At 45.0% G+C, this 26,567-nt stretch overlaps 1 long non-coding RNA gene across 1 annotated transcript; it reads right to left on the bottom strand.

Moving 5' to 3' along the window:
- Nucleotides 1-15,624: 15,624 nt before the first annotated feature.
- Nucleotides 15,625-26,284, bottom strand: LOC144677651 (uncharacterized). The gene is made up of 3 exons (XR_013575782.1): nt 26,258-26,284; nt 16,962-17,043; nt 15,625-16,068 (listed from the first exon to the last, which is right to left on the bottom strand). It is a non-coding gene; the product is annotated as an uncharacterized LOC144677651 (long non-coding RNA).
- Between the last annotated feature and the right edge of the window lie 283 nt (nt 26,285-26,567).

The raw sequence follows: 26,567 nt of genomic DNA, 5'->3' as shown, positions 1-26,567 counted from the left end.
GGAACTTCCAGGTGGTGGTGTTCCCATCTATCTGCTGCCCTTGTCCTTCTAGATGGTAGTGGTCATGGGTTTGGAAGGTGCTGTCGAAGGAGCCTTGGTGAATTCCTGCAGTGTATCTTGTAGATGGTACACACACTGCTGCTACTGTGCGTCGGTGGTGGAGGGAGTGAATGTTTGTGGATGGGGTGCCAATCAAGCGGGGCTGCTTTGTCCTGGACGGTGTTGAGCTTCTTGGGTGTTGTGGGAGCTGCACTCATCCAGGCAAGTGTTGAAGGCTGGGGGTCTTGGTGCTGATCGTGACTGGGTTGTAGGTAGGCGAGTGACTGATGCTGAACTCCATTGGGTGGAGTGGGGTTGTTTACAGCTTCTCTCAGTTTTTTTCCAGGTTAAAAACTCTCTGTATCTCCAGCCCAGAGTCTCCTCACCAGCTCCACAACGGGCAGCTGTGGAAACAGGAGCCACATTGTACCTGGAGCATCCATTACAATCGGGTTCGAATAGAAAAGTAAGGAAGTTATTTTGAACCTGTACTGAAGCTTGGTTAGGGCCCACATAGAGCAGTGTGTGCAGTCCTGGTCCCTATGTTATAAAAAGGATTTTGAACTGCTGGAGAGGGTAAAGAGAAGATTTACAAAGATGATACCAGAAATGTGTGGATGTACATATCAGGGAAAGAGTGACAGGCTGGGTCTCTTTGCTCTTGTAAAAAGGAGGCTGAGGGGGTGACCTAATAGAGATCCTTAAAATGATGCAAGGTTTTGATCGATTGGATACAGACAGACCGTTTCCTCTTGTGGGGAAGGGCAGGACTAGAGACCATCAATATGAGAGGGTCACCAAGAAATCCAATGGGGAATTCAGGAGAAACCTCTTTACCCAGAGAGCGGTGAGAATGTGGAACTCGCTGGCACAGGGAGTGGGTGAAGTGAACTGTATAGGTTCATTTGAGGGGAAACTGGGCAATTCTATGAAGGACTCGAGGGTTACGATGGTAGGTTTAGATGAGGAGAGATTGGAGGAGGCTGGAGGGGAGCAGGAGTGGTTGGGCTGAATGGCCTGTTTCCAGGTTGGGTATCCTGTGTAATCCTATGAGTCATACAGAAGGCGCCCATTAGCCCAGCTGTGTCTGTGCTGCCTCTTCAAAAGACCTGTTCAGTTAGTCCCAATCCCCCCTGCTCTTTCCCCATAGCTCTGCAAATATGTATTTATCCAATTTCCTTTTGAAAGTTCCTATTGAACCTGCAGTCAGCACCTTCCAGATCACAACAACTGGCTGTGGAAAAAAAAATGATTCCTCATCTCTCCTATCAATTATCTTAAATCTATGAACTGTCATTACCAAACCTGCCACTCAAGTTGGATTTTCCTACGTCAAAATGATTTTGAAAACCTCTATTAAATCTCCCCCTTAACCTTCTCGGCTCTAAGGAGAACAATCCCAGCTTCTCCAGTCTCTGCACATTAACCGGACTCCCCCATTCCTGGAACCATTCCGGTTCATCTCCTCTGCACCCGCTCCCAGGCCGTCAGATCCTTCCTAAAGTGTGGAGCCTAGAACTGGACATGATACTCCAACTGAGGCTGAATCATTGTTTGATTAATGTTTACCATAATGCTCTTGCTTTGGTGCTCACTGCCTTTATATATAAAACCCTGGCTGCTCTATACAATTTTTTTTTTATCCTTTCATGGGACGTGGGCTTTGCTGGCTGGGCCAGCATTTATTGCCCATCCCTAATTACCCTTGGGAAGGTTGTGGTGAGCTGCTTTCTTGGACCGCTGCAGTCAGTCGTGTTTTTATTATGATATAAAGACATCATGACTCACAAGGGATTGTGTAAACATGTTGTGGGTTCACTTATTTAAACTAGACACATGGGAACAGATATACACGGATAGAAAGCATGAAGATATCAGCAGCAGAGCTGTGTGTGTGTGCTCCGCTCACAGGCAAAAGTGAAACTGAGACTGATCGCATGACACACTTCCCTTCTAATGATGTCAAGCTGCTATCCCTTAAAGGCATATTATAACACCCCGCCCCCCTTTCTTTTTAAAAATACTTTCCCTCCTTCCAAAGAAGTATAACTAGTTCCAATACATGTTCCTGTGGTTACCATTATGAGTTTATACAGCTCATAAAACTATGACTGTCTAAAGAGGTAACCTGCTGGTACACCCAGATCTTTTAGTGGTAACCTTGTCTGGTGGTTTCTTTAATTGCTCACAGTGATCTGTGGAATTGTCATTCTTGGATGTTGTTCCTGGTTGCATTTGGGATCTTGTCCTTGATGTACGGGACTGTACGGTGGTGAGCAGCTGAATTGGATTTGATTTGCCCTCAGGTATGTCTCACAGTTGTGCTTTTTTGTGTGTGTCATGACTTCCTAGGACCTTGGTTCTGAACAAATCCTTGTCACCTCAGCTGACTGCCACATTCCTTCTGTGGGAACCTGGCTGTGAACTTGTCCCGACTGTAAACTTGACAATTCTGTCCCTGCGTTTTTATTGTGCACATTGGTCCTCCTCTCTTGTAGTTTTAACAGTTGTTATTGGGTTTCTGAGAGAGTAGAATGGGTGAATGTAGGTAAATTGGTATGCACTGATTTGCCGAATATGAGCTCTGCCGGTGATAGAATAGTTACACTTAAAGGTGTTGCTCTCGGATGTAACATTGCAATGCGCAGATCTCGCTGGGTCTGTCTACATATGGGAATTAGGGGTTTCACTGTGTGAATCATTGGTCCAGCTAGGTCATTAGATCTAGGGTAATGAGGAGAAGTAGTGTGATCGATATTCCACTTCTCAAACATATCCTGAAATGGCTTACCAATAAGTTGAGGACCGTTATCCGTAATGATCTCTCTAGGCACACTGGATAAACTGAAAATAGCACTTAGGTTGTGCATGACGGTTGTGCTTGATGTATTGTGCCGAAGAATGTGGTACTTGGTAAAGTAGTTGACAACGATGATGAAATCAGTGCCATGAATGTGAAAGAAGTGGGATCAATGTTGGACCAAGGATGGGTCGGAGCTCCATGTGCAGTGGTACACTGTGCTGAATCATGTATACTATCGACATGTCTGGCACTGCTTGATGATGACTTCAATATCATTGTTCATACCCAGCCAATAGTCTGTCTGTCTGGTCAGTCTTCCTGTCCAATCTATACCCATGTGGGAGTGATGAAGTTGTTGATGAATATCAGGTTCCAAAAGATTCCGATATGATCATCTGCCTGCCTTTAAAAAGTGACTGCCCGGGAGATGCCTAGCTTAGCCTGGTAAGGCTAAAATGGTCTCGTGTGTTTGCAGACTTGCTGAATTGAATCAGGCCATCCCTCAACGATGGTTTTCCACAGTTTGTGTAGCGTAGAATCTTTCACTGCTTCTTCTCGTAGCTGCTGGTATCTGCGGTGTGAAAAATATTCCAGATCAGTTGATGGACCTGCATTCTCCTGCAATTGTAATGTTTCAGCTCCCTTGAAACTGCCAATTTTGTCAACATGTTCTGGATATTTCGCTGTTAGGTGGTGAACCGAGGCAATAGGAATAGTTTCTGAGGTTGATCTGTCCAATGAGGTTTGACTGATTCCATGGATTGTCACTAGTGTGAGGTTGCGACACTCTGGTAGACCTACAGTTGCTGGGCCTTAGTTCCCATGGCGTAGAGCATGGGACACACCCAGGAGGGCTGATTGTACTCTCATTCCAGGACTATGGATTCTGCAAATGGAATTACAGAGAGATTCACAGCAGTACCTTTCACCAGGACCTTCCATGTCTGTGGATACATGTCTGTTTTAGAATTCGCGGCAGTAGTGTGTTGGCACTTGCCCCAGAATCAATCTTGGCCAATAACGAATAGATACCAACTTTCTTAGGGCAGATAATCTGAATCTTGATAAATAATTTGGATGATGAGATGGCATCTATGTTTTCCACCAGATTGAAGGTGTGAAACATAGCTCTTCATCTCATCGTACACAAGGCCGTCATTTCCTGGTTTGTCAGTCACCTCGTGTACACGTATCTGACAGGATACCCGATAGTCAATCTTACTGCTCGAAGGTACCCGTTGTGTACGGTCTGTCTGGATCAGTGCACGTCTGGTTGTAGCTACATCAGCCTTTGCTCTAGTCACTGCCGCTGCCAATGGCCCTTTCTACCCCAGGCCTTGCAGGATTGATGGAAAACCGGGCCTTTCCTTGGTGCCTGGAGAGGTCCACACCTTCCACATGTCTCCTTGGGTTTGGCTATTCTGGTGAATGAGTCAACAATTGGGGTTGTACTGAGGACCTGTGATCTTCATCAAGCTGTGAGGATCGCTCCATACTCACCTCCATCCTTGAGTAGCTCTTCGATAAGATACATTTTAGGCTTGTCTAGCAGATCATTCTGGACAATTCTGTCTGCTAGCTCTGCGTTTGAAGAATCACAGTACCCACCCTTTTCTCTGCATCTACTGATGAAGTGCTCTATGGGTTCTGTGGGCTATTGTCAAAATGACATGAACTCCAGTCGATGAATACGGAAGTTTAACCTGATTCTGAACCGGTCTCCAGTGTAATCCATATCTTTTGGGGATCCTTTAGCTCTTCTGCTGTTAATCCTGATGTGTTTAGCCTGTGTAGACCTTTGTTCCCAATTGCTGGGTGAATTTTTATGGCTTTCTTGGGAGGTTCTGACACACCTGAATTCAAGGGGTGGAAATTTACCTGTGTAGGTCGGGCTGGGCGGGGCAGAGCCGATCGCCACCCGCGATTGGCTGCGTGCCGCCATTTTACGCGGGCAGGCCAATTAAGGCCCGTCAAACCTGTGCGGGCGGGCGGGTGGAGGAGGGAGAATCAGGGCCTGCGCTCTTTTGCACATGCGCGTGAAAGAGTGTAGCAATCTCCCTGAGGCACGGAGCTTGTAGATGGTAAACGCTGCTGCTACTGTGCGTCGGTGGTGGAGGGAGTGAATGTTTGTGGATGGGGTGCCAATCAAGTGGGCTGCTTTGTCCTGGATGGTGTCAAGCTTCTTGAGTGTTGTGGGAGCTGCACTCATCCAGGCAAGTGGGGAGTATTCCATCACACTCCTGACTTGTGCCTTGTAGATGGTGGACAGGCTTTGAGGAGTCAGGAGGTGAGTTACTTGCCACAGGATTCCTAACCTCTGGCCTGCTCTTGTAGCCACAGTATTTATATGGCTAGTCCAGTTCAGTTTCTGGTCAATGGTAACCCCCAGGATGTTGATGGTGGGGGATTCAGTGATGGTAATGCCATTGAATGTCAAGGGGCGACGGTTAGATTCTCTCTTGTTGGAGATGGTCATTGCCTGGCACTTGTGTGGTGTGTATGTTACTTGCCACTTGTCAGCCCAAGCCTGGATATCACCCAGGTCTTGCTGCATTTGGACATGGACTGCTTCAGTATCTGAGGAGTCGCGAATGGTGCTGAACATTGTGCAATCATCAGCGAGCATCCCCACTTCTGACCATATGATGGAAGGAAGGTCATTGATGAAGCAGCTGAAGATGGTTGGGTTGAGGACACTACCCTGAGGAACTCCTGCAGTGATGTCCTGGAGCTGAGATGACTGACCTCATGTCAGGCATGAAGAAATTAACCAGAGACGCCATAGCGACCAAGCTAACACATTTCCTTTTCCATTATAGAACCACCCCTCACACAGCAACAGGCGTCTCGTCTGTGGAATTGTTGATGAATCGCTGTCTCAGAGCGAGATTGAGCTTAGTAACGCCAAATTTAGGTTGGGGGGGGGGGGGGGTGGGGGGGGTGGGGAAGGTGGAAAGGAGTCAGGGAAGCCAGAAAACCGGACATGACTGGCATAGTCATGACAGGAAATTTACCGTAGGAGAGACGGTATATGTGAGGAATTTTGGGGAAGGGCCCAAATGGTTATCGGGTGAAATAAGTGCGGTGACTGGACCTCTTTCTCACCATGTGAAAGTAGAAAACCAAATCATACGGAGACATATAGATCAGACAAGGAGGAGAGAAACAAAGTACCAGGAAATGATTCCTCCAGTGTTCACGATTGAGTCAATGTCTCCTGTTGAAAGGACACAACTGAGCACAGATGTGTCTGAAGGGTCGGCTGTACCCGCGGAAGTTGAGGAAACAGGTTTGCAGGTGTCCACCGAAGAAACTGATGTTCGGACAACACCAGAAAAAGCAGGTTCCTGACAAAACACCTGAAGCTGTGGGTGTGAGATTTTCTACACGCAACAGGAAACCCCCAGAAAGACTGAAGGTGTAAATTAATTCCTGTGTAAATAATTTGATATTTTGAGAAGAATTGTAACTGTAACATGTATTTTTTGAGTAAAGGGGGAGGGATGTGGTAATCTAATGTGTAATATACCTTTAACAAGAATGTTATAATCGAAGATCACATGATCTTACTATCCAATAGCAGAGTAGTGCGGGCGACCTCAGTAGTCAGTAGTCTACAGTTAGAGTCTGTAATGTAGAAACATGGTTTGAGTTGTAAGCGCACAAGTGTAGCTGTTGAGTTCCTTGGTAAATAAATAGTGTGCTCTCAATAAGAACTGTCTGCTGATCTACTTTGTCTACGATACCAACTTGGTCATCCCAAAACAAGCGTATAACCCGGATCCATTAGTCCAGCTAACCAGTCCAACTCCCCCTTTACTGAGGTTGGGAATGGCATTAAACAGGAAATTAGAGACACATGTAATAAAGGAACATCTGTAATTATGGGTGACTTTAATCTGCATATCGATTGGGCAAATCAAATTAGTAACAATACCGTAGAGGAGGAATTCCTGGATTGTATACGGGATGTTTTTCTGGACCAATACGTTGAGGAGCCAACGAGAAAACAGGCCATCCCAGACTGGGTATTGTGTAATGAGAAAGGAATAATTGGCAATCTAGTTGTGCGAGGCCCCTTGGGGATGAACGACCATAATATGATAGAATTCTTCATCAAGATGCAGAGTGACGTAGTTGATTCTAAGACTCGGGTCCTGAATTTTAATAAAGGAAACTACGATGGTATGAGGGGCGAGTTGGCTGTGATGGATTGGGAAACATTACTTAAAGGGATGATGGTCGATAGGCAATGGCAAACATTCAAAGAGCGCATGGGTGAACTGCAACAATCGTTTATTCCTGTCTGGCACAAAAGTAAAACAGGAAAGGTGGCCAAACCATGGCTTACAAGGGAAATTAGAGATTGTATTAGATCCAAGGAAGAGGCATACAAATTGGCCAGAAAAAACAACAGACCTGAGGATTGGGAGCAGTTTAGAATTCAACAAAGGAGGACTAAGGGATTGATTAAGAAGAGGAAAATAGAGTACGAGAGTAAGCTTGCAGGGAACATAAAAACTGACTGTAAAAGTTTCTATAGGTATGTGAAGAGAAAAAGATTGGTGAAGACAAATGTATGTCCCTTACAGTCAGAAACAGGGGAATTTATAATGGGGAACAAAGAAATGGCTGACCAACTAAATACACACTTTGGTTCTGTCTTCACAAAGGAGGACACTAATAACATACCAGAAATGTTGGGGAACACAGGGTTTAGTGAGAGGGAGGAACTGAAAGAAATCAGTATTAGTAGTGAAATGGTGTTGGGGAAATTGATGGGATTGAAGGCCGATAAATCCCCGGGGCCTGATAATCTACATCCCAGAGTACTTAAGGAAGTGGCCCTAGAAATAGTGGATGCATTGGTGGTCATCTTCCGAGATTCTATAGACTCTGGAACAGTTCCTACAGATTGGAGGGTAGCTAATGTAACCCCACTATTTAAAAAGGGAGGTAGAGAGAAAACAGGGAATTATAGACCAGTCAGCCTGACGTCGGTAGTGGGGAAAATTCTAGAGTCCATTATAAAAGATTTAATAGCTGAGCACGTGGAAAACAGTGGCAGATTCGGGCAGAGTCAGCATGAATTTACGAAAGGGAAATCATGCTTGACAAATCTACTGGAGTTTTTTGAGGATGTAACTAGTAGAGTTGATGAGGGGGAGCCAGTGGATGTGGTTTATTTGGAGTTTCAGAAGGCTTTCGACAAAGTCCCACATAAGAGATTGGCGTGTAAAATTAAAGCGCATGGGATTGGGGGTAGTGTATTGAGATGGATAGAAAACTGGTTGGCAGACAGGAAACAAAGAGTAGGAATAAACGGGTTGTTTTCCGAATGGCAGGCAGTGACTAGTGGGGTACCGCAGGGATCGGTTCTGGGACCCCAGTTATTCACAATATATATTAATGATTTAGATGAGGGAACTAAATGTAATATCTCCAAATTTGCAGATGACATAAAGCTGAGTGGGAGGGTGAGCTGTGAGGAGGATGCAGAGATGCTTCAGTGTGATTTGGACAAGCTGATTGAGTGGGTAGATGCAGTATAATGTGGATAAATGTGAGGTTATCCACTTTGGTAGCAAAAACAGGAAGGCAGATTATTATCTGAATGGCTATAAGTTGAGAGATGGGAATGTGCAACGAGACCTGGGTGTCCTCGTACACCAGTCGCTGAAGGTAAGCATGCAGGTGCAGCAGGCGGTAAAGAAGGCAAATGGCCTTCATAGCCAGAGGATTCGAGTACAGGAACAGGGATATCTTGCTGCAATTATACAGGGTCTTGGTGAGACCAAACCTGGAATATTGTGTGCAGTTTTGGTCTCCTTATCTAAGGAAGGATGTACTTGCTATAGAGGGAGTGCAGTGAAGGTTTACCCGACTGATTCCTGGGATGGCGGGACTGACATATGAGGAGAGATTGAGTCAGTTAGGATTATATTCGCTGGAGTTCAGAAGAATGAGGGGGGATTTCATAGAAACCTATAAAATTCTAACAGGACTAGACAGGGTAGATGCAGGAAGGATGTTCCTGATGGTGGGGGAGTCCAGAACCAGGGGTCACAGTCTGAGGATATGGGGTAGACCATTTAGGACTGAGATGAGGAGAAATTTCTTCACCCAGAGAGTGGTGAGCCTGTGGAATTCGTTACCACAGAAAGTAGTTGAAGCCAAAACATTGTATGTTTTCAAGAAGGAGTTAGATATATCTCTTGGGGCGAAAGGGATCAAAGGATATGGGGAGAAAGCGGGAGCAGGTTATTGAGTTGGATGATCAGCCATGATCATAGTGAATGGTGGAGCAGGCTCGAAGGGCCGAATGGCCTACTCCTGCTCCTAGTTTCTATGTTTCTAAACTAGTGACCAGGATCCAGCATCCTGCGTGTCTGAAGATGACTGTTCCATCAGTTGTATTCCTCTCTGGCATCAAATAGGAAAAGCAATAGATTTTTCCTTCTGTTCTCCAATGGCCAAAACTTCCCCACGTCCCCTTCAAAATGCTGTGACCATTTTTGCCAACGTGGGGATACAGAGGATGGTTCCAAACGTGCTTCAAAAAGGGAATAGTTCACCATACACAATGCCATTTTCATCCATCATCAGAATGGAACCTCCCTGTAAAAACTTTCCTGCTCGTGAGGTCTGAACACAGCCTGAGTGTCTCTCAAATTCCATAGTTTAAAACGCTGTGTTTTTTTAATTCATTCCTGGGATGTGGGTGTCACAGGCTGGGTCAGCATTTATTGCCCCCCTTAATTGCCCTTCTTCAGAGGGCATTTAAGAGTCAACCACATTGCTGTGGGTCTGGAGTCATGTGTAGGCCAGACCGGGTAAGGACAGCAGGTTTCCTTCCCTAAAGGGCAGTAGGTTTTACGACAATCGGCAACGTTTTCATGGTCATCATCGGCCTTTTAATTCCAGATTTTTACTGAATCCAAATTTCACCATCTGCCCTGGTGGGATTTAACCCGGGTCCCCCCCAGAGCATCGCCCTGGGTCTCGGGATTACTCATCCAGTGAGAATACCGCTACACCAACACAAAACCCACCAGAAAAAACCTTCACACCTTCTTATTTTACACTGTCCTCATCATCAGTGCGATGATTCTTGGTGATTTTAACAGCCAGGGATACCTCAGGAAGAGCTGAAGCAAACATTATCTCCTTAATTCAAACAGCTCCACCACACTCCCTCTGCTGGTACAATTCTGTGCGGTAGCTTCAAGTGAACATTGTGCACCTGGCAATTTCAAAGCACATCTCATGCTCCCTTCGTCCAAGCAGACTTTGTCCTTCTAGAGATGAGAGATTAAATATTTAAGTAATGCACCTGGACCACTGTGTGCAGTTTTGGTCCACGTATCTAAGGAAGGATACGCTTGCCATAGAGGGAGCGCAGCGGAGGTTCACCAGACTGATCCCTGGGATGGCGGGACTGTCTTATGGGGGGAGATTGAGGAGACTGGGCCTGTATTCTCTAGAGTTTGGACGAATGAGAGGCGACCTCACTGAAACTCACAAAATTCTGAATGGGAGTGACAGGGTGGATGCAGGAAGGATGTTCCCCTGGGTGGGGGGGAGTCTAGGACCAGGGGGCACAGTCTCAGAATAAGGGGCAGGTCATTTAGGATTGAGATGAGGAGGAATTTCTTCACTCAGAGGGTGGTGAATCTTTGGAATTCTCTACCCCAGAGGCTGTGGAAACTCAGTCATTGAGTCTGTTCAAGACAGAGTTCGATAGATTTCTAGATACCCATGAGTTCAGGTACAGGGATAGTGTGGGAAGGTGGTGTTGAGGTAGTAGATTAGCCATGACCTAGTTAAATGGTGGAGCCGGTTCAGTGAGCTGAATGGCCCCACTGCTCCTATTGCCAAAAATGTGAAGTTGCAACCATTACATAGCTTTCATTTGCGATCTCATAAACTATCTACAACGAAGATCGATGAGAAGGCACCTGGTAGACATTTGCTCTGGCCGTGTTTGCATCCCTAAGGACCCTCCTTCCCCTGTCTGGGAGCCTCGTCACTAACGCTCCCCTCATTGTAATCCTCAGCAGACTGAATCTAGAGCCACCACACGTTCCATTTTTCATCTCTTCACAGGACTCTGGCCGCAGGAGGTCCAGCAATCTCACCACCCGGCTTGGGAGGTGGTGGCAGAGGTGGTCAGTGCCAATGCTGCACAGAAGACCCACACACACACACACACACACACACACACACAGATAGACACACAGACACACAGATAGACGCACACACACACACACACACACACACACACACACAGATAGACACACACACACACACACAGGCAGATAGACACGCACACAGATAGACACACAGACACACAGACAGATGGACACACACACACACAGATTGACACACACACACACAGACACACACACACACAGACACACACACAGACAGACCCACACACACAGATAGACACACACACAGATAGACACACAGACACACACACAGATAGACACACAGACACAGATAGACACACAGGCACACGCACAGATAGACACACAGACACAGATAGACACACAGACACACACACAGATAGACACACAGACACAGATAGACACACAGACACACGCACAGATAGACACACAGACACAGATAGACACACACACACAGATAGACACACAGACACAGATAGACACACACACACAGACAGATAGACACACACACACACAGACAGATAGACACACACAGGCAGACCCACACACACACACAGGTAGACATACAGACACATGCACAGATAGACACACAGACAGACACACAGACACACACACAGACTGACACACACACAGATAGACACACACACACAGATAGACACACAGTCACAGATAGACACACAGACACGCGCACAGATAGACACACAGACACAGATAGACACACAGACACACACACACACACACAGACTGACACACACAGATAGGCACACACACACAGATAGACACACACACACACACACACAGACACACACACAGATAGACACACATCACACACACAGATAGACACACAGACACACACAGGCAGACCCACACACACACACAGATAGGCACACAGACACACACACACACAGACTGACACACAGAGGGACACATACAGACTGACACACACACTCACAAGCCCATCACACATTCACTGGCATCTCACTCACTGCCAGCTCAAGGGACATCACCACTCACTCTCTCACACACACCCTCACATCTCCATCTGGCCTCATCTCCTCTGGAGACTGACACCTCAGCCCTCACCATCCTGAGGCCACTTGCACAGATCAACATGTGCCCCCCACACACACCCTGGGATACCCTCCTTCCCCAGTACAGCCCTCACCCTGCAGCCTCTTCCCTTGCCTGAGGCCACTTCACCCCCTTCCCCCAGAAAACCCTGGCCCTGCAGCTGGCGAAAAGCCTCCCCCGCCTTACGGTTGGTCTGGGAGGTAGAGACCTGCCCGTGAGAGCCAGCCCGTGGTGCTGCCTGTGAAGCCTGGCGCTGAGACTGTGAGTGCTGCCCGAAGCAAAGTGGACAAACAAACCTCGAAGCCCCGAGCGGAGTGCGGCTGACCGGGGGCAGGCCTTATATACGCTGTTGTGAAACAGGTCGGTGTGCTTTCCCCGCTGCTGACGCGGGTGGACGATCCAGTGGGAGGGGGCGATTCTGGTGAGCTGGTCTAAAATGCGGACGTGTTAGGGACGCAGTCCGCCATTGGCGGGCGGAGCCAGACGGTCGCAAACTGGCTTCACGACGTCGTGAAACCGATCTCGGGCCTTCCCACCAGATTGTCTGCTCACACCACCAAACACGCCCGACCCCAGCGGCCATAGGGTCTGATATTACCCACCCCCACCACCACCCTCAATTTGTACAAAAACCTCCCCACATTGTTCCAGTGACTCCACACTGCACTTCCACAACACAAGCACGCGTGGGAAAAAATCTCAGCTCAACCTTCTCGAGCGTCCGTCCCCACAGCCCCACAGCAAGGGGCATCTCGCTCCGAGGCACTCCTTTCTCGGGGTGAGGAGGCTGGAGGGACGCTGCCAGGACATAGAGTCTTGACCACATTTGGGATTTGGGGGTGGCAGAAGCTCACTTGGGTCACTGACGTCAGGATAGCGTCGCCAGGCTCACCCGGCGCTACACCATCGCAATAACACAGCCCTGGGCAGCCACGCAGCACATGCGGGGGTGGGGGGGTCCTTCAGAGCATTGCCAGAAACAATGGCGCACAAACTCAGGGACTGTCTCTAAATGGTCATTCACAAACAGAGACATTTCAACAAGGGACTGTCTCTAAACAGTTATTCCCAAATAGTGACACTGCAATAAGGGACTATCTCTAAATAGTGATGCTGCACTCAAGGACTGTCTCTAAATAATCATTCACAAATATTGACACTGTAATAAGGAACTGCCTCTAAATAGTCATTCATAAACAGTGGCATGGAAATAAGGGACTGTCTCTAAATAATCATTCACAAGTTGTGACTGCAATAAAGGACTGTCTCTAAGTAGTCATTCACAAATAGTGACGCTATAATAAGGGACAATTTCTAAATAGTCGCTCACAAATATTGATACCCAACAAGGGACTGTCTATAAATAGTCATTCACAAAGAGTGACAATACACTAAGGGACTGCCCCTAAATCGCAAAACTCAAATAGTGACACCGCAGTCAGGGACTGCCTCTAAATAATCATTCATAAATGGCGAGACTGCAGTCAGGGATTCTCTGCAAACGTAACACTTCAGTAAGGGACTGTCTCTAAATTTCAATACACAAATAATCATATTGCAGTAAAGGGCTGTCTCTAAATAGTCAAACAAACAATCATTTTTCCTATAGGCATTGTCTGCAATTGCTCACTTCCATTAACTGTACTAAAGTAAGGGATCATCTATAAATGTCCTTCAGTTTACTTTACAAACAGTAATGGTCAGATTGTGTTTGGGCATGGTGATTGAGACCAACAAAGATTGGATTTGAGCCTCATGTAAACCTAACACTTGTCAGGCTATTAAAAGTGACCCCATATGAAAAACAGAATGTTTATTAAAATTATTATTGTACATAGAATGAGATATACAGATTCTGAATTCAGTGTATACAGTGAGTACATTGTACACAGAGTGTGATATACAGATTCTTAATTCAGTGTGTACAGTGAGTACATTGTGTACAGAGTGTGATATACAGATTCTGAATTCAGTGTATACAGTGAGTACATTGTACACAGAGTGTGATATACAGATTCTGAATTCAGTGTGTACAGTGAGTACATTGTGTACAGAGTGTGATATACAGATTCTGAATTCAGTGTATACAGTGAGTACATTGTACACAGAGTGTGATATACAGATTCTGAATTCAGTGTGTACAGTGAGTACATTGTGTACAGAGTGTGATATACAGATTCTGAATTCAGTGTGTACAGTGAGTACATTGTACACAGAGTGTGATATACAGATTCTGAATTCAGTGTATACAGTGAGTACATTGTACACAGAGTGTGATATACAGATTCTGAATTCAGTGTGTACAGTGAGTACATTGTACACAGAGTGTGATATACAGATTCTGAATTCAGTGTGTACAGTGAGTACATTGTACAGTGTGTGATATACAGATTCTGAATTCAGTGTGTACAGTGAGTACATTGTACACAGAGTGTGATATACAGATTCTTAATTCAGTGTGTACAGTGAGTACATTGTGTACAGAGTGTGATATACAGATTCTGAATTCAGTGTGTACAGTGAGTACATTGTGTACAGAGTGTGATATACAGATTCTGAATTCAGTGTATACAGTGTGTACATTGTACACAGAGTGAGATATACAGATTCTGAATTCAGTGTGCACAGTGAGTACATTGTGTACAGAGTGTGATATACAGATTCTTAATTCAGTGTGTACAGTGAGTACATTGTACACAGAGTGTGATATACAGATTCTTAATTCAGTGTGTACAGTGAGTACATTGTGTACAGAGTGTGATATACAGATTCTGAATTCAGTGTATACAGTGAGTACATTGTACACAGAGTGTGATATACAGATTCTGAATTCAGTGTGTACAGTGAGTACATTGTGTACAGAGTGTGATATACAGATTCTGAATTCAGTGTATACAGTGAGTACATTGTACACAGAGTGTGATATACAGATTCTGAATTCAGTGTATACAGTGAGTACATTGTACACAGAGTGTGATATACAGATTCTGAATTCAGTGTGTACAGTGAGTACATTGTACACAGAGTGTGATATACAGATTCTGAATTCAGTGTGTACAGTGAGTACATTGTACAGTGTGTGATATACAGATTCTGAATTCAGTGTGTACAGTGAGTACATTGTACACAGAGTGTGATATACAGATTCTTAATTCAGTGTGTACAGTGAGTACATTGTGTACAGAGTGTGATATACAGATTCTGAATTCAGTGTGTACAGTGAGTACATTGTGTACAGAGTGTGATATACAGATTCTGAATTCAGTGTATACAGTGTGTACATTGTACACAGAGTGAGATATACAGATTCTGAATTCAGTGTGCACAGTGAATTTATTGGACACAGTGTGCGATACAGATTCTGATTTTTTTTATTTTATTCATACACGGGATGTGGGCTTCGCTGGCTGGCCCAGCATTTATTGCCCATCCCTAGTTGCCCTTGAGAAGGTGGTGGTGAGCTGCCTTCTTGAACCGCTGCAGCCCAGTGTGCACAATGAGTATATTGGACACTATGTGCAATACACAGTTCCTGAATTCCGTGTGCACAGTCAGTACATTGTACGCAGGGTGTGATATACAGATTCTGAATTCAGTGTGTGCAGTGGGTATATTGGACACTGTGATATACAGATTCTGAATTCAGTGTGTACAGTGAGTATATTGTACGCAGTGTGAGATATACAGATCCTGAATTCAGTGGGTACAGTAGGTATATTGTACGCATTATGTGATATACTGATTCTGAATTCATTGTGTACCTGGCCCAGTAAATAAATAATGTAACTATTGGTTATTATCTGGGTTTCGTTAATGATTGAAGCTGACACCAACAGCAGATGAGGACAGGAATCTGGTCGGGAGCTGTATCATCCATCTTTTCCCTAATCGAGAAATTTTGAATCTGTTATTTGCTCAAAGACTTCCTTCACTCTCTCCCAAGCCCCTCCGACTCCTTCAGTGATACTGGAATGGTAAGAAGCACAAATTCATTGCCATTGATTCACCACAAGCTGAGACCGATTCTCTTCCAATATGATCAGACTTGTCTGAGGGTTCAGCCTCTCAGTCTGTGTTGATAGAGTTCCCTGACTCCCTTACAATTAACATTAAACCCACTGCTCTGTACATGGACAGTGTCAAACCTCTTGAGTGTTGTGGGAGCTGCACTCATCCAGGCCAAGCGAGAGTATTCCATCACACTCCTGGCTTGTGCCTTGTAGATGGATGGATGTGGATGGACATCTTGCAGGACAAAGCAGCCCATTTGATTGGCTCTCCATCCACCACTTAAACATTCACTCCCTCCACCACTGACGCACAGTAGCAGCAGTGTGTGTACCATCTACAAGATGCACTGCAGGAATTCACCAAGGCTCCTTAGACAGCACCTTCCAAACCCAATCCACCTAGAAGGACAAGGGCAGCAGACACATGGGAACACCACCACCTGGAAGTTCCCCTCCAAGTCACTCACCATCCTGACATGGAAATATATCGGCCGTTCCTTCACTGTCGCTGGGTCAAAATCCTGGAACTCCCTCCCTAACAGCACAGTGGGTGTACCTACACCACATGGACTGTGAATGTCATCGGCAAGGCCAGCATTTGTTGCCCTTCCTATTTGCCCTGGAGTTGAGTGGTTTGCTAGGCCATTTCAGAGGGCAGTTAGGAGGTAACCACATTGCTGTGGGCCTGGAGTCGCATCTAGGCCAGACTGGGTAAGGATAGCAGATTTACTTCCTTAAAGGGCATTAGTGAGCCAGATGGGTTCACTAACGGAGCTATCTGCCTGTCTCCATATCTCTGTAACGGCCTCGGAGTTAGGTTTAGATTGAACGTTTCCTCGTGTCTCTGACCTTTCCAGTAGATCAGGTATTTCCAACGAGCGCTTTAGCCGTTTTATGAAGTTGTTTGCTGTGTCCTGGGTCAGGAAGACTTCTGAAAAGAGAGAGAGAGAGAGATGTGGATGTTGAAATGCAGAGGCTGCGGTACCTGACTGACTCTGTCCCCCTGCACCTCACCCTCAGTCACTTCCTCTTGTTCCCAGCTGCATCACACAGTAAGCGATATGGAATCTCACTCCCTCCCAGATCCCATTCCCACCTCCTGATGGTGTTGACCTCCTGTTGACTTTCACAAAGGGTTAGCGATCACCGAAAGCCACATTCTGCAGGGCGAGCGTGGGTGAGTTTTTGGCTGTGAAAAGTTCTGCACATGAGTCTGATTCTGTATTCCCAGGCTGACATAGGAACATGGGAAATAGGAGTGGGAGTAGGGCCACTGGCCTCATCGAAGTCATTCAGCCAAACAATAATATCGTGGCAGATCTTCCACTTCAACACGGTTTTCCTGCCCTATCCGTCTGTCCCTTTACTTCTTTAGTGTCCAAAAATCTGATAGTCCTCAACTCCACTTTCCTGCCTTTTCCCCATAACCCTCGATTCCCTTAAAAATCTGTCTATCTCACCTTGAATATACTTAATGACCCAGCCTCTACAGCCTCTGCGGGAAAGAATTCCACAGATTCACTACCCTCTGAGAGAAGAAATTCCTCCTCATCTCCATCCTAAATGGGCAACCCCCTTACTCTGAGATTATGCCCTCTGGTCCTAGACTCTCCCACAAGGGGAAACAACCTCTCAGCATCTACCCTGTCAAGCCCCCTAAGAATCTTATATATTTCAATAAGGTCGCCTCTCATTCTTCTAAACTCCAATGAGTACAGGCCCAACCTACTCAACCTCTCCTCATAAGAAAATCCCTCCATCCCTGGGATCAACCTAGTGAACCTTCTCTGGACTGCCTCCAATGCCAGTATATCTTTCAGTATAAGGGGGCCAAAACTGTTCACAGTATTCTAGGTGTGGTCTAACTAGTGCCTTGTATAGTTTTAGCAAGACGTCCCTATTTTTATACTCCATTCCCTTTGAAATAAAGGCCAACATTCCATTTGCCTACCCTATTACCTGTTGAACTTGTATGTTAGCTTTTTGTGATTCATGCACAAGGACTCCCAAATCCCTCTGTGCTGCAGCTTTCTGCAGTCTTTCTCCATTTAAATAATATTCAGCTCCTCTATTCTTCCTGCCAAAGTGCATAACCTCACATTTTCCCACATTATATTCCATCTGCCAAGTTTTTGCTCACTCACTTAACCTGTCTGTATCCCTCTGTAGTCTCCTTGTGTCATCCTCACCACTTGCCTTCCCACCTATTTTTGTGTCATCTGCAAACTTGGCGATAGTACATTCACTTCCCTCACCTAAGACATTAATATTTATTGTAAATAATTGAGGCCCCAGCACTGATCACTGTAGCACGTCACAGATATAGGTTGCCATCCCGAAAATGACCCCCTTATCCCAACTCTGTCTTCTATTAGTGAACCAATCCTCTATCCATGCTAATATACTACCCCCAACGCCATGGGCTCTTATCTTATTACGTAACCTTATGTGTGGTACCTTATTGAACACCTTTTGGAAATCCAAATATATTACATCTACTGGTTCCCCTTTATCTATCCTGCCTGTTACCTCCTCAAAGAATTCTAATAAATTTGTCAGGCATGATTTCCCCTTCATGAAGCCATGCTGACTCTGCTTGATTAGATTATGTATTTCTAAATGCTCTGCTATTTCATCCTTTATAATAGACTCTAACATTTCCCCAATGACAGATGTTAAGCTAACTGGCCTATAGTTACCTGTTTTTGTCTCCCTCCCATTTTGAATAAGGGTGTTACATTGACCGTTCCCCAATCCTCTAGGACTTGTCCAGAATCTAAGGATTCTTGGAAGATTACTACCAGTGCATCACTATCTCTGTAACTACTTCCTTTAATATCCTAGGATGCAACCCATCAGGTCCAGGGGACCTATCGGCCTTTAGCCCCATTAGTTTCCCTGGTACTTTTTCTCTGGTGATCATTTTTGTATTTATTTCCTGCCCGCCCCCTTCTGCCCCTTGACTATTTAGTATTTTTGGAATGCTATTAGTATCTTCTACCGTGAAGACTGATGCAAAGTATCTATTCAACTCCTCTGCCATTTCCTGGTTCCCCATTGTTATTTCCCCAGCTTCAATCTCTAAAGGGCCTATGTTCACTTTGGCCTCTCTCTTCCTTTTCATACATCTAAAGAAGCTCTTACTGTTTGTTTTTATATTATTTGCTAGTTTACCCTTAAAGTTTATTTTCTCCTTTTTTTTGGTCATCTTTTGTTGGCTTTTAAAACTTTTCCAATCCTCTGGTTTACCATTAATCTTGGTCACATTCTATGTCTTTTTTTTCAATTTGATTCTATCCTTAACTTCCTTGGCTAACTATAGTTGGTTTATTCCCTTCCTAGAATCCTCCTTCCTCACTGGGATATATCTTTGTTGAGAGTCATGAACTATTTTCTTAAACGTCTGCCATTGTTCATCAACTGTCTTTTCTGCTAAACTCCTTTCCCAGTCCACTCCAGCTAACTCTGCCCTCATTCCTTTGCAATTACCTTTAAGTTTAGCACAGTTGTTTCCGACCCAAGTTTCTCACTCTCAAACTGAATGCTAAATTCTACCATGTTATGGTCACTATTTCCTAGGGGATCCTTTGCTCTGAGATCATTTATTAAACCTGCCTCATTACACATTACCAGATCCAAAATAGCCTGATCCCTGGTTGGATTCAGAACATAGTTCTAGGAAACTGTCCCGAATACACTCTATGAATTCTTGCTCATGCCTACCTCTGCCAATTTGATTTTCCCAATCTACATGAAGATTAAAGTCACCCATCATTAGTGCACTGCCTTTTTTACTTGCCCTCATTATCTCTTGATTTATTCTCTGTCCTACAGTGTAGCTACTGTCATGGGGCCTATAAACTACTCCCACTAGTGTCTTCTTCCCCTTGTTATTTCTTACCTCCACCCATATTGATTCTATACCTTCCAATCCAAGATCATTTCTTGCTATTGTGCTTATTCCATCTTGCACTAAAAAAGCTACCCCACCACCCTTTCCTTCCTGCCTGTCCTTTCGAAAAGTCACATACAGCATCCACAGCCCTCTGCGGTAGGGAATTCCAAAGATTCACAACCCTCTGAGTGAAGACATTTCTCCTCATCTCAGTGGTAACTGGCTGACCCCTTATTCTGAGACTGTGTCTCCCCCATGTTCTAGGCCCCAAGCCAGGGGGAAAACTGCCCTGCCAAGCCCCTTAAGAATTTGATATTTTTCAATTAGATCAACTCTCATTATTCTGAAGTCCAGGGAACATAGGTCCAGTCTCTTCAATCTTTAATCATAGGCCAATTCCATCAGCCAAAGAATTGGTCTGGTGAACCCTCATGGCATTCCCTTTATGACAAGTACATCCTTCCTTGGGTAAGGGGTCCAGAACTGTACACAATACTCCAGGTGTGGTCTCACCAATGCCCGATGAGTTGCACAAAGACTTCTTCACTCTTATACTCCAATCCCTTGTGATCAATAGTTAATAGACTATCGGTCTTCCTAATTGCTTACTGTACTTGCATGTTAATTTCCAGATAGGATTACAGAGGATATACAACAATGACTCAGGCCATTCAGCCCAACAACTCCATGCTGGTGTTTATACTCCACTCGAGCCTCTTCCCATCTTTCCTCATCTGCCATCATAACCCTAGATTCTCTTCTCCCTCATACACTTGTCCAGCTCCTTTAAATGTATCTATACTGGGAGGACGCTGATCAGCTCCATCCTCACAGGATGGGAATTCCATCTTGGGATATTTCCAAGTCTTGTCACTGCGTCTCACACTGAGCATTTACTTTCATTCTTTCACAGGATTCAGACATACCTATCCCTAATTGCCCTGGGGCTCTGAAGAAGAATCCTACGAACATACAAATTAGGAAAGGAGTAGGGCATTCGGCCCCTTAAACCTACTCTGCCATTCAATAAGATCATGGCTGATCTGTTTGTGTTTCAAATTCCACATTCCCATCTACCCCCGATAGCCTTTAATTCCCTTGTTTAACAAGAAACTCCGCCTTAAAAATATTCAATGACCCCACCCCCACCACCATCTGAGCCAGAGAGTTCCAAAGTCGCACAACCCTCTGAGAGAAAAAAATTCTCCTCATCTCTGTCCTAAAAGGGAGGCCCCTAATTTTAAAACAATGCCCCCTAGTTCTGGAGTCACCCACAAGAGGAAACATCCTTTCCACGTCCACCTTGTCAAGGCCGTTCAGGATCTTGTAAACTTCAATCAAATCACCCCTCACTCTTCTAAACTCCAGTGGAAACAAGCCCAGTCTGTCCAACCTTTCCTCATAAGACAACCCACTCATTCCAGGTATCAATCTAGGAAACCTCCTCTGAACGGCCTCCAATGCATTTACATCCTTCCTTAAATAAGGAGACCAAAACTGCACACAGTATTCAAGATGCGGTCTCACCAATGCCCTGTATAACTGAAACATAACATCCTTACTTTGATGTTCAATCCCTCTCGTAATAAAGGATAGCATTCCATTAGCCTTCTTAATTACTTGCTGTACCTGCATACTAACTTTTTGTGGCTCATGCACTAGAACACCTAGATCCCTCTGCACCTCAGAATCATGCAGTTGTTCTGCATTTAAGTAATACTCTGCTTTTTTATTCTTCCTGCCAAAGTGAACAACTTCACATTTTCCCACATTATACTCCATCTGCCAGGATTTTGCCCACTCACTCAACCTATCTATATCCATCTGCAACCTCCTCATGTCCTCTTCATAACATACTTTCCTACCTATCTTTGTGTCATCTGCAAATTTACCTACCATGTCTTCACTCCCCTCATCTAAGTCATTGATGTAAATTGTAAAAAGTTGAGGCCCCAGTACAGACCCCTGTGGGACTCCACTCGTCACATCCTGCCAATCAGACAAAGACCCATTTATACATACGCTCTGTTTTCTGCCAGCCAATCTTCTATCCATGCTAATATGTTACCCCCTACACCATGAGCTTTTATTTTCCATAATAATCTTTGATGTGGCACCTTATCAAATGCCTTCTGGAAATCCAAATACAGCACGTCTACAGACTCCCCTTTATCCACAGCACATGTTACTCCTTCAAAGAGCTCCAATAAATTGGTTAAACTCTTCTTGATTACCTTGAGTTTTTCTAAGTGTCCGGCTATAACCTCTTGAATGATCGATCCTAACATCTTCCCTAAGACAGACATCAAGCTAAATGGCCTATAGTTTCCTGTTTTCTACCTCCATCCCTTCTTGAATAGAGGGGTTATATTTGTTACTTTCCAATCTGATAGAATCTAAGGAATTTTGGAAAATTAACACCAACGCACCTCAGACCTCTTTAGCTATCTCTTTAAGACCCTAGGATGAAGTCCATCTGGACCCAGAGACTTGTCAGCCCACAGCTCCAAGAGTTTGCTTCCCTGTGACCAAGATCCCCTCTCCCTTCCACCTCCCAATTTACAGCGATTACTGGAATGTTTTTTGTATCCTCTATAGTGAAGATAGAAGCAAAATATTTGTTCATTTCATTCGCCATTTCCCTATTATCTACTATTAATTCCCCATTGTCACTCTCTAGAGGACCAACACTCACTTTACCCACTCTTTTCCTTTTTAAATACCTGTAGAAATTCTTGCTACTCTTAGTCATTCTCTTCTCTTATTTATGTTCTGACCAATCATCTGACCTGCCACTCATCTTTGCGCAGTTGTATGCTTTTTCCTTAAGTTTGATACTTTCCTTAATTTCTTTCGTTAACCATGGATGGTGGGTCACCCCTTAGAATTTCTCTTTATAGGAGGAATATACTTATTCTGAGTATTCTGAAATATCCCCTTAAATGTCTGCCACTGCTTCTCTATTGATCTATCCCATAGCCTCATACCCTAGTTCACTTTAGCTGGCTCAGCTTTCATCCCCACATAGTTGCCCTCACTTAAGTTTAAAATGCTAGTCTTAGACCCACTCTTCTCCCTTTCAAACTGGATGTAAAATTCAATCATATTGTGGTCACTGCTACCTAGGGGTGCCTTTACCCTGAGGTCATTAATTAATCCTGTCACATTACACAATACCAAGTCTAATATAACCTGCTCTCTGGTTGGTTCCAGAACGTGCTGCTCTAAGAAACTCTCTCGAAAACATTCTATGAACTCCTTATCCAGGCTATGACTGCCAATCTGATTTTTCCAGTTTCCATATAGATTAAAATCACCCATGATTGTTGCCATCCCTTTATCACAAGCACCCAATATCTCTTGTATACTTTGTCCTACATTGTGGCTACTGTTAGGGGGCCTGTAGACCACTCCCACTACTGACTTCTTTCCCCTACTATTCCTGATCTCCACCTAAACCGATTCTACATCCTGATCTCCTGAACCAAGGTCATCTCTAACTATTGCACCAATGCCATCCTTGATTAGCGGTGCTACCCCTCCACCTTTACCTAACTTCCTATTCTTCTCGAATGTCATGTACCCCTCAATATTCAGGACCCAATCCTTGTCATCCTGCAGCCACGTCTCCGTAATTGCTAACAGGTCATATTTATTTACTTCAGTGTGGGCCATCAATTCATTTACTTTGTTATGAATGCTACGCACATTCAGATATAGAGCCTTCAGTTTTGTCTTTTTGTTACCTTTGTAACATCTGCTCTTGACTGTTGGTGTATTCTTCGGTTTTATCTCTCTGTCCCTTCCTGCTAACCTATGACCATCATTTTCCATATTACTATGATGGTCGTTTACCTTGAATCTACCCCTTGAATTGCTACATCTACCCAAGTTTGATCCCTCACCCCTCTTTGGTTTAAAGTCCTCTCTACTTCCCTCGTTATGTGATTTGCGAGGACACTCATCCCAGCACGGTTCAGGTGTCAACCGTCCCAACGGTACAGCCCCCACTTTCCCCAGTACTGGTGTCAGTGCCCCACAAACCGGAACCCACTTCTCCCACACCAGTCTCTGAGCCAAACTTTGGTCTCTCTAATCTTATTTGCCCTATGCCAATTTGCATGTGGCTCAGGTAATAATCCAGAGATTATTACCTATGAAGTTCTGCTTCTTAATTTGGTACCTCGCTCCTCATACTGACAGTGCAGAGCCTCCTTCCTCATCCTGCCTATGTCGTTGGTACCTACATGGACCACGACAACTGAATCCTCCCCTTCCCACTGCAAGTTCCTCTCCAGCCCTGAGCAGATGTCCTGACCCCTGGCATCGGGCAGGCAACACAGCCGTCTGGACTCTCGCTCTTTGTTGCGGAGAACAGTGTCAATCCCCCTCACTATACTGTACCTCACTATCACTCCATTCCAGTGTGCTCCCCCTGCTTGAACAGCTTCCTGTACCCCAGTGCCATGGCCAATCTGCTCATCCATCTTCCAAACATAACAAATAGGAGCAGGAACAGGTCATTCGGCCCTTCGAGCCTGCTCTGCTGTTCAGTGTGATCATGGCTGATCCTCTATCTCAACGCCGCACTCCCACTCTCCCCCAATTTCCCTTGATGCCTTTAGAGTCTAGAAATCTATCCATTTCCTTCTTAAATATATTCAGTGACTTGGCCTCCACAGCCTCTGTGGTAGAGAATTCCACAGGTTCACCACCCTCTGAGTGAAGAAGTTTCTCCTCATCTCAGTCCTAAATAACCTACCCTGTATCCTGAGACTGTGACCCCTCCTTGTTCTAGACCGCCCCAGCCCAGCCAGAGGAAACATCCTCCCTGCGTCCAGTCTGTCTATCCCTGTCAGAATTTTATACATTTCAATGAGACCCCACTCCTTTTTCTAAACTCCAGTGAATATTGGCCTAGTCGTTCCAATCTCTCCCCATCCGACAATCCTGCCATCCCAGGAATCAGTCTGGTGAACCTTCGCTGCACTCCCTCTATGGCGAGTATATCCTTTCTTAGGTAAGGAGACCAAAACTGCACACAATACTCCAGGTGTGGTCTCACCAAGGCCCTGTACAGCTGCAGTAAGACATCCTTACTCCTGTACTCAAGTCCTCTCGCAATGAAGGCCAACATCCCATTTGCCTTCCTAACTGCTTGCTGCACCTGCATGCTTACTTTCAGTGACTGGTGTACAAGGACACCCAGGTCCCTTTGTACATCAACATTTCCCAATCTAGCACCATTTCAATAATACTCTGCCATTCTGTTTTTCCCACCAAAGTGGATTCCACAGCTGCAACATAACGCCTGTCCTGCCATTGTTACTTGTGTTGTTTTTGCAACTTAATTTAATAACTTACTTGATTAACTTAGAACAATTCCTATGTATGCCACACCTCTTTCCCCCATGCACTGGATTCCCACATGAACCTAATTTGCTGCAGTCCCCATCTCACTCCAGCCGAGTCATCAGCCTCCTCGCACCCCCCTCACTGATCATGTGGCTTGAAAAAGCCTGTCTCTTTTATAGACCCTCTGATGAGTCACTGGCTAGTTTAGCTTCCTGCTACAGTAATTAACACAACTTGAACCAACTGCTTTCAGGTGACTGACAGATAACTGCCACTCCAGGCAGTTCTCTGATTAACAAACTAACCTAGCTTAGTTGAAGGCTGGTCCTTGATCTTGATTCTTAATCTATACTTAAAACCTGAAAAGCCATACGGATTCAAGACATTGACTCTGTTTCTCTCGCCACAGATGCCGCTGCCTGTTTTCCAGCATTTTCTGTTTTTATTTCAGATTTCCAGCATCCTCGCTATTTTGCTTTTAACTGAGTGGCTTGCTGGACCATTTCAGAGGGCAGTTAGTTAAGAGTCAGCCTCGTTGCTGCGAAAGGCCAGATCAGGGAAGGACAGAAGATTTCCTTCCCTAAAGGGAGTTGGTGAGCCAGGTGGGTTTTTTACAACAATCGATGATAGTTTCATGGTCACCGTTACTGAGACTAATTCTCAATTCCAGATTTTATTCATTGAATTTAAATTCTACCAGCTGCCCTGATGGGATTTGAACCCCTATGTCCTCGGGGAATTAGCCTGGACCTCTGGATTACTAGCCCAGTGACATTACCACTACGCCACCAGATCCCCAAGTCTCCTCAGGAAGGATCTTTAACCAGTTAGAGGGTAGTATTAAACCGGTGCAGAGTGTTACAATGAACGTTTCTGTATTGTAGAATGTACAAACCCGTCTGTTTGTCATCTTCAGGTTGTCTTGAGGCATCTGAAAGAAAGACAATAGGAAACCTGTTATTACACCGAAAAATATTACTGTACAGGGAGAGGCTGGAGATGTTCTCCTCAGAGCAGAGCAGGTTAAGAGGAGATTTAATACACGTGTTTGAAATCATGAGGGGGTTTTGAAAGAGTAAATATTGAGAAACTGTTTCCCAGTGTCAGGAGGGTCGGTAACAAGAGGGACGCAGATTGAAGAGAATCGGGAAAAGAATCAGAAATGAAATGAGGAAGTTTTTGTTTTACACACAGCGAGTTGTTGT

This window comes from Cetorhinus maximus, unplaced genomic scaffold (assembly GCF_964194155.1).
Source record: "Cetorhinus maximus unplaced genomic scaffold, sCetMax3.hap1.1 HAP1_SCAFFOLD_2806, whole genome shotgun sequence".
Lineage (NCBI taxonomy): Eukaryota > Metazoa > Chordata > Chondrichthyes > Lamniformes > Cetorhinidae > Cetorhinus > Cetorhinus maximus.
Note: the sequence above shows the minus strand (reverse complement) of the source record. Positions and strands in the feature narration are given on the sequence as shown.